The 9,546-nt window shown below is 39.4% G+C and overlaps 1 pseudogene; it reads left to right on the plus strand.

The window, feature by feature from the left end:
* The first annotated feature begins 2,313 nt into the window (after positions 1-2,313).
* On the plus strand, positions 2,314-5,286 carry LOC111817516 (annotated as a pseudogene).
* The last annotated feature ends 4,260 nt before the right edge of the window (positions 5,287-9,546 follow it).

A 9,546-nucleotide genomic window follows, 5' to 3' on the forward strand; every position in this document is an offset into this window, starting at 1 on the left:
ATTCCTGAGGCTAATTGTAGCCAGAGAATTCATTTTTTAGGTTCAAATATATTTTTCTTCCTTCAAAGTGTGGACAGTGCTAAGTTAAGTGCATGATGTTATTTTAAAAGGTTAACAGCGGAGCACAACCATGTGGGTTGGGCATAAATAGCACCCCAGACTCCATCCTATTTCTGCAGCCCCTAGCAGCAACTTTATCTCCTGTATATTTAAGAGGGATCTGAATGAAAATTGTAATCAGTGCTCCTTCTGGGAGCAGAGGAAACCGGAGGGGAGGCCAGACTAGGTCAGCGCGGACATGAAGAGTGTGGATGGGCAGCTTCACGTGTCATCTAGGATGATATATGTTAATTGCACAGTTGTGTGTATCTGTCCTGAGTTATGCAAAAGACAGAAACCACATTCATTTCAAGCAGTCAGCACCTCTCATGAAAGTGATCGCTGATCCTCCATACTTGGGATGAACACAAAGATCAGAAACATTTCAAATGTCTTCCCTCTTTTTTTTTTTTTTTGTGGAACCAGGGATTGAACTCAGGCCCTTGCGCTTGCCAAGGAATCACTTATTCTACTAAGCCATCTCCCTGGCCCCTATGTCTTCCCTCTTAATGGTTCAACTGGAGGCAAATTTTCTTAAAGCAATAGGTCCTAACAAACTGTGACTTTCTAAAGTTCATAATTCATGCATTCAAAAAACTTTAGCCCAGAAAGAAATCTTACATATCATCAAATTTAGTTGTTCTCAACCCTTTCGTAATTTTCCAACTAGTTTCCCCCCTCCCCCTGCCCAGTTTATTTTTATTTTTATTTTTATTTTTTTCCCCCGCCCAGTTTAGATGTGATGCACACACTGATACATTTGTTCTGTTTTGGCTCTATATTTTCATGGTTTAACTTTTTATTTTAAAATAACTTTTGAGGGCTATGGAGAAAGCTGACCAGTCTAAGCATCTGGCTGGCAAGCGCAAGGACCGGTTTCAAACCCTGGTACTGCGTGACATTCTGGCCCTCCACAGTGCTGGTTGATGAAACTGAATGTGATGAAGCACTGGAGAGGGTGAAGCTGTGAGTCCGAGCTGTGTAGTGAGATCCTATACCAAATGAATGAATGAATGAATGAATAAATAAATAAATAAATAAATGAAAGATTGAAAAATAAAATGTTTCGTTCATTGAATTTTACTAATTTCCTCACTCATGTCACTTTCCTCGTCCTGATTGCAATTTAAGATTGTATGTAACTGCTGGTTGTCACGTTCACTTATTTTCCTCTAACCTGAAACATTTCCTCAGCCTTCTCTTTGTGCCCCGTGATGCTGATTCTGAAGGAGTTTCCACTTGTTTTGTAAAAGGTTCTTCAGTGTGGATCTGCCTGATGTTTTCTTGTGATTCTTTCCAGGTTATGAACTTAGTTTTTTTAACATTGTTACTTTAATTGTACACAGACATGGGGTACAGTGTGATAACTGATACGTTCATACTGGGTACAGAGATGAGATGAAACTAACATTTCCATCTCTTTAAACAGTAAATTGTTTTGATTAGCTCATAATAATTGTACATATTTATGAGATATAGTGTGATATTTCAGTACATGTATGATATATATGAATGGAACCAGAGCAGTTACCTTGTCTATCTCTTTATCTGACTTTGTGTGTACAGCGTCTGAGCTCCTCTCTTCTAGTTATTTATACCACATATAGAGGTTATTGTGAGCTACAGTCCCTCTCCTCTTTGCGGTACACTAGGACTTATTACTTCTATGTTTAGGTCCTCATTACTCATTTTGCCCCCAAATGCCAGTGATTACCATTACTCATTTCAACTGAATTTTAATCATCCACATATTAGAAAAAAATGTGGCTTTTATATGTCTGTGTCTGACTTATTTCACTTTATCTCATGTCCTCATCTATGTGCTGCAAATGGCAGGATTTCACTCTTTTTTTTTTTTTTTATTTTCCATGTTCACAGGCTTTTATTTTAGAGAGTATTGAGACTTGTGGAACCTTAGGTACACTTTGTGTTTCTCCACAGTTTACACTTCTACATCCCAACCCAAGCAATGAGAGAATCTACTACAGTGAATAACAGAAGGAATAGGAGCAATGTCAGGAATAGTTGATGGCTATGGAAGTTCAGATGAGATTTAGTGAACGCCTCACATGAGTAAAGTTGTGCTGGGAGCCTTCCACAGTGCATCACAAACTTGGCGTCAATGAGCAGTACCAGAAAGCCAGTACCTTACCCTGGTTAGCAATGGTTTTCATTAGAATGTCAGTCCTCACGTTGTCAACGTCTGACACCAGAATGGAGTCCTACTCGGGAGTGGTATCAGATGGATACACATACTTCTGCGGACACACGCTCCAGTGCATCCACGTCCCTGGCAACCCTGGTCCCACAGTGATCAGAAGAGGACTGAAGATTACGAGTAGCAGGGGTTGAAAGTCCCTGGCATTCAAGGTTCTTCCAGAAACATTAGCATCAAAAGGCAATCATACCATCAGCGGCAGAAAGCATCGGCTTTCCTTTCTCGTTCGCGGGTCGCAGCGCTTCCTGCCGCTGCCGCTGCCACCGCAGCTGGGGAACTCTTGCCTGAATCCGTGCTGGACTCATCCTCTGGCTTCTGGCTACTCCAGGATTTCATTCTTTGTGGCTGAATACTATCCCATTGTGTATGTACATCACAGTTTCACTGCCCACCGGGCTGTTGATCGGCCTTTGGTTGATCACATATTTTAGCTACCGTGAATAGCACAGCAATAAACACGGCAGGCGAGTGTCACCTTCTTAGGCTCGTGTCAGTTCCTCAGAAGTGCGATAGTTAAGTCACACGGAGCTCTATGTTTTGATTCTTGTGAACCCCCATAATGTTCTCCATGGTGACTATATTAAGGTGCATTTCCACCAGTAGTGTTTTGCTATTCTCTCTAGCACGTGTTATTTTTGTCTTTTTGATAATAGCCATCCTAACTGGGGGGAGATGATATCTCACTGGGGTTTTAACGAGCTTTCCCTGGTGGCTAATGAAACTGAGCACTCTTTCACACATGTGCTGGCAGTATAAATGCCTTCTTTTGAGAACTGTCTGTTCATATTCTTTGCCCATTTTTAATTGGTATGTGATTTTTTGGGGTGAGTTTTAAAAAGCTCCTTTTATATTCTAGATTTTAATTCTTTGTTTTTTTTCTTCTCTCTCCCTTTCCTTCCCTCCCTCCCTCCCTTCCTCCCTCCCTTCCTTCCTTCCTTCCTTCCTAACTTCCTTCCTTTTTTTTTTTTGGATTTTAGGGAAGGGTCTACAGGGCGTTTAGGGTTTCACTACTAGATAGGACTCTTAGTGATCCGCCTGTTTACAGCCTCCCAAGACCTGGGATTAGAGGAGCGCGCCACCATGCCGTCTCAGCGCAACCCGGGGTGGGGGCGGGGAAACCGGCACGGCAGGCCTGGGGATCCAATCCCTGACCCCTGGGTGTGCTTGCAGGCGCTCTTATCAGCTGTGCTATTTGGCCAGCGCTCGCTCTCGCCCTCGCCGGCGCTCTCACCCTCGCCCTCGCCCTCTCCCTCTCCCTCTTCTCCTTCCCACTTACCCCTTCCCCTCTCCTCCTCCCCCCTCCCCCTTCCCCCTCTCTCCCTCTCTTTCTTTCCTTGATACCGGATCTCTCTATGCAGTTCAGACTCCTAGTGATCCTCCTGTCTCAGTCTCCCCAGTGCTGGAATTACAGATGTGCACCACCACACCTGGTTTCAGGGCCGACATGGCATGTATTACCTGGAATTGAACTCGGGACCTTGTGCTTGCCTAAGCAGGTGCTTATGTCACTGAGCTATCTCCTCAGCCCTTAATTCTTTATCAGATGATGAGTTTGTAAAAATTTCTCCTATCCTCTTGCTTATCTCTTTATTCTGCTGCTTGCCTTTGCTTGAAGAGCATTTATAGCTTGATATAATCATATTTATCTATTTTTGCTTTTGTTTTCTGTGATCCTGAGATCTTATCAAAATTTCTCTGCTTATACTGAGGTCTTAAGTGTCTCCTGTTTCTTCGAATAGCTTCATACTTTCAGGTCTTACATTTGGGTCTTTCATGCCTTTTTAGTTTATTTTTATAAAAGTGAGATGCAGAGACAAAATCTCGGTTTTTTAAACATCACTTTCCATTTTTCCTCATGCCATTTGTCAAGCACACAGTCCTTTTTCCAGTGTACATTTTTGCACTGTTGTTGAGAAGTATTTGGTTGTAAAGGCCTGGGGTTACTTTTTTGCACTCTATTCTGTTCCATTTGCCTGTATGTTAGTTTTTAAGCATTTCTATTATTTTTGCTTTGTAGTATGTTTTGAGCTTAATGTGATAGTTCCCATATTGTTGTTTTAGCTCAGGACAGCCTTGGCTATTCAGAGTCTGTGTTTCTATATAAATTTTAAGATTGTGCTTTTTAGTTCTGTGGATGTTATTGGCTTTTTGATGGGAACCACAACAAATCTGTAAATCACTTTGGACAGTATGGACATTTTTAAAAAATAATCTTATTGAGAAACAAATCTCAATGACACAGTTTCACAACCAATTACTGGCACATTTTCAATAATTAATATATTGCATATTGCTATCTTAGTGGTTATTCATTGTACAAGATGCAGACATGATATCCTGTCTTAAACACTATTATATCAAACCTCTCTATTCATTGAATTTAAGAGAATGGAGCTGTATATCTAGCCTAACTATTCTGAGTACAGTTTGGACATTCTAACAATAATTATTCCAACCCATGAAGGTGGGAGGTCTTTCCATATTGTTTGTCTTCCCGGTTGTGTGTTTCCATGAAACAAGTGATGTCATGTCCCTCTGTGTGAATCATGTTAGATACGTGGTGTTGCCATCACTATTGATATTAACAGTAGTGATATTGGACTACTGCATTAGGAACAACGGCAGGCACTGCGCTGGCATCTCGGGCGCGGCTTGGCATTTGGGGAATGAGGGCCATGCAAACCCAAGGCTTCAGCTCAGACAAAGATCATGAGAGTTCTTCTGGCTCAACCCGAGACGCTGGTGGAGCCTTCTCGAAGAGAAAGCAGGCTGAAGAGGAGCGGTTTTTCCGACAGAAGACTAAAGAACTACTGGCAGCCTTGAAGAAACATCATGAGGATGAAATCTATCATCATAAAAAGGTAACTGAATGTATGGAGAAAGAAATTGAACCACATAAGCAGAAGATCAAACAACTAACTCATGATTAAATGCACATGTTCCCCATAGAATGGTATCTATCTTTGCCCACTTCTATATAGACATAATCTTGGTCTAATTACTATTTGGTCTGTATGCTGCAAACAATAAATTGTCATCAATGAAAAAAAAACATTAGTGATATTAACATTCAACCTTAGATTAAGGTGGGGTCTCTTTGTTTTTGCCCTCTAAAGTTACACATTTTCTTATTTTAATTTAATAAAAATGCCTTGAGCCTGTGTTTTCATTTTGAGACAAAGTCTTGCTAATTGCTAAATTGCCCAGACTGGGTTCAAACTTGAGATTTTCCTGTTTCACCTTATGGAATACTTGGACAACAGGTGTGTAATCCCACATCCAGATTTTCTAGATATAAAAAACCCTATATCTCATCATTCTCTCATTGATCAATTTCAATCAATGTCTCTTGCCTGGTACAACTTTTAGGCTTGTATACAAAGTTTATTCTACAAAGGACTCAATATTTAAACAACAGATTTAAGTTTCCTTGTTTTGAGATTTATGTTGTTTTTCATAATTATTCACCATTGTACTGAATTCCTCTTTCTCTCTTACTATTTACTCAAAGTTATAAATAGCATCAGAATGTGACAGTTATGAATGTGCACACAATGCAAATATACTTGCAAAGCAGGTGTGGTAATTCCTAAAGGTTCTTGATGGATTTCAATTATTTAGAAATACAGAAAAAGGTGTAATATACATTCTTTCATGAACGAATATAACCTGATCACATCTCATGAGTGAAGTATAACCATTTACACCTTCCACACAACAAACACCTAATAAGTACACACCATACTGAAGGAAGCCTTCCATGTTACACAGGTGTCAGGTGTCAAGATCCTAAGTTTCAAGCTCCACTAGAAAACCTATCCAGTGGGCTTGCACCTCTAGAAATGGATGATATGCTGGGGAAAATGTTTGCATTAATGGTCACCTCCTTCAAGAACTGTTAACAGCTCAAATTTATGTGTATATAAGGAAACAGATAACAGGTAACAGAAACTTCTGCCATTGATTTTTCTCATTCCTTGTGACGGGCTTTAAAGACTATGATGTATACCGTGGTCTCTATTAAAGTTAGAAGGGCTGAGTGTTCTTGGTCCTTTGACTGCATAGGCCTGGTTAATGGAAGATCTGCTAGGGCAATCTCCAAAAATGTGAATGATATCAGCTTCCCATGAGCTAGATCTCATTTTTCAGGATCAGCTCTTTTAAAAAGGATGGAACCAGGGATAGTGGCCCAGGCATATAATCTCAGCCTTCAGGGGCTGAAGCAGGAGGATGGCTGTGAGTCCCAGGTCATAGTGAATTCAAGATTAGCCTGAACTACACAGTGAGACCCTGTCTCAAAAAACCAAAACTAACCAACCAAATAGATAAATCCATTTAAAAAAATGGACAGAAAAATAAAACAGAAATGTTAGTATAAGAATGATTTTTGTTTTCTAGGACACCCAAAAAAGACAATTTCATCAATCTTTAGGAAGGTCTTAAAGAAGTCATCTATTTTGACTTTCCCGCTATCAGAAATGAGGTCTGACTCTGAGCGCTCTCTTTCCTAAAAAAACCCAAGTGCTGAGAATGTTGTCACTTCATCCTTCCTTACCAGTTGTTCCTATTGAAACTCATTCCTCCTGTTCACATGAGGATGTACAGCAATAAAAATCTAATTAGGAAATCAATCCACACACACACACACACACACACACACACACACACACACACACAAAAAGAAAATCAATCCACAGTACTGGATGCCAAAGCTTGTTTCTAAACCTCCCATAACAACACTATAGTCAGAATTATAGAGGGACCTGTGAAGAAATAGGATTGTCAAGGGTGTTGTGGACGCATGTCAAGAACACAATTTTTAGATGACTGACTTGAACTGATTTTAAGATTGACCTAAAATTTCAAAGGTCGTAACAGCTGTGTGTAGGCCAACTCAAACAGGTGACAATGATCAGAGCTACAATATGTACAACATTGTTTACTTGGGACAAAATGGTATGCCAGCTCCAATATAGATCAGAGTGGAAGCGAAAGGATAAAAGCAAAATCAGACAGTTTTCGGACATTTACAGTAAAAAAAAACTCAAGTTAGAAATGTAGAAGGCCAGAAATGTGACCTTTCGACCTGTTAGTTATTTTGTCTGTGAGAAAATCTTTCTGTAAGAAATGAAAATTTTATTTTTTTATTTTTTTCCCAAAATTTTTTGAGAAACAAATAGCAATGAGACAGTTTCAAACCAAATTGGTAGAACAGTTTCAATAATTAACACATTGCATACATTCTTCCTGGTGGTTAATTGCTGTACAAGATGCAGACATGATATCCTATTTACAAACACTATTAGAACAAATCCCTTTATTCATTAAAAGAATGTAACTATATATCTATCCTAACCACTTTGAATACGCAGATACAAACTGGACATTCATCTGTATAGCCCCCCCTTTTTTTGTTAAGTTCTGTTATTTGAATAGTATACGTGTGTTAACTCAGCAAAATATTCTAAAAGAGTCCAGTAATCCATAATAGTATTGGGTCTTCCACTTGACTAGCAATGTCAGAAATTGTTGACCTGAGTCCCCTACAGCTCAACATAACATCATGGCTTTACTTCTTATACTTCATTTGTATACTTTTCTGCTGGGTGGTTAAGACCAAGGTAAAGCAGGACCTATGCAACAAGAGTTGTAGTTTTGGGTCTGATAAGGTCAGTGAAATCCCCTCAGAATTTATCCTGAGATCCTGTACCTCAAATTGTAGAACCTTTGTCAGTGTCAGCTATGTGGATGAGTCACGGCCATTGCTTGGCCAATGTGCTCTCTGTGAAAGCATGAGAGAATGTTTTCTCTCCATGTGACTCTCCTTAGGCACCCTCTACATCATCAATCACTTTCCTCTTTGGCCCCATAATCTCCTTGATCAGAAAATTTGGGACACTACCGAGTTACATGACATTACAGTACAAGATGTCATATGTCCTGAGTCTTAATTGACCTTGGAAGGCTAGGGCCAAAATGTTGGCTTTCCTTGTGCCTCCCCCCCCCCCGCTTCTCTTATTTTGATCTGCAAACTTAGGTTGTTAACCATCCAGAAGACAAGTTTATTGTTATTACCATCCAACCTAGGCTGTTAAGTTTAAACTCATTATCTGTCTGCATATCAAACATCTTAGGCATAATATGGAACAGGTATTTTTCATTGAGTATTGATATGTTGAACTTTAAGTCCCTACGGAATATGATGAAAAACATTTGAAAATCAGAATATATTTTAAAAATAGGCATAATGAATTATATATTTCTCATGTTTGCACATAAGTCCAAAAATCTCACCATATACAACCTTGAAGCAGGACATTCCCAAAACATTCCTTTTCCTGTCTCTTGCCTTCATTCACCACCCCCTTCTTTTTGCACAATCATTTACCTGAGAGACAGCACAACAGCAACTGGCATGTCATGACAAGCAGCCCATATTCAGAAGACCAGAATGACAGGCACTCTAAGCATGAAATTACTATTATAGATTACCATCTTCAGTACAATTGTTTAGTTCACAGGTATCAGTATATATAGTTAGTCAGGGTGAGAATCTTTCCAACTAACTGCTAGATTCAAAAATCTTCTGAAGATTCTCAGGATCATTGCCTTGTCCGTCTTCTACATATAACTGTATGGTTTGTCACTGTCATGTTTCCTATCTCTTGTCCCTTCCCTCTCTTAATTAGTTAGTCCTCAAGTTCCTGCTTTCCTTTTACTTGTATTATACTTTTCTATTTGTATTTCTTCTTTTGAGTTTTTATACTAGGGAGACTATATGATATTTACACATGTGTGTCTGGTTTATTTCACTTACGAGTATATGTTCAAGGGGCATCCACTTCAATATAAAGGCTTCAAGTTTATCATTCTTTATAGCTGAGTAATACTCCATTGTGTAAGAATACCACATCTTTTTCAACCATTCCTCAAGTGATGGGCATCTTGGTTGTTTCCAAGATTTAGCTATCATAAATTGTGCTGCTATAAACATAGGCATGCATATATTCCTATGATATGATGTTTTCAGATCCTCCGGGAAAATTCCCAGTAGAGGAATAGCTGGTTTAAATAGGATTTCCAGTGCAACTTTTCTAAGGAGTCTCCACACTGATTTCCATAACAGTTGCATAAGTCTACATTCCCACCAGCAGTGGAGAAGGGTTCCTTTTTCCCCACATCCTCTCCAACATTTGTTGTTGGATGATTTCTTTATGATAGCCATTCTT

Source organism: Octodon degus, unplaced genomic scaffold (assembly GCF_000260255.1).
Source record: "Octodon degus isolate 3935 unplaced genomic scaffold, OctDeg1.0 scaffold00060, whole genome shotgun sequence".
NCBI lineage: Eukaryota > Metazoa > Chordata > Mammalia > Rodentia > Octodontidae > Octodon > Octodon degus.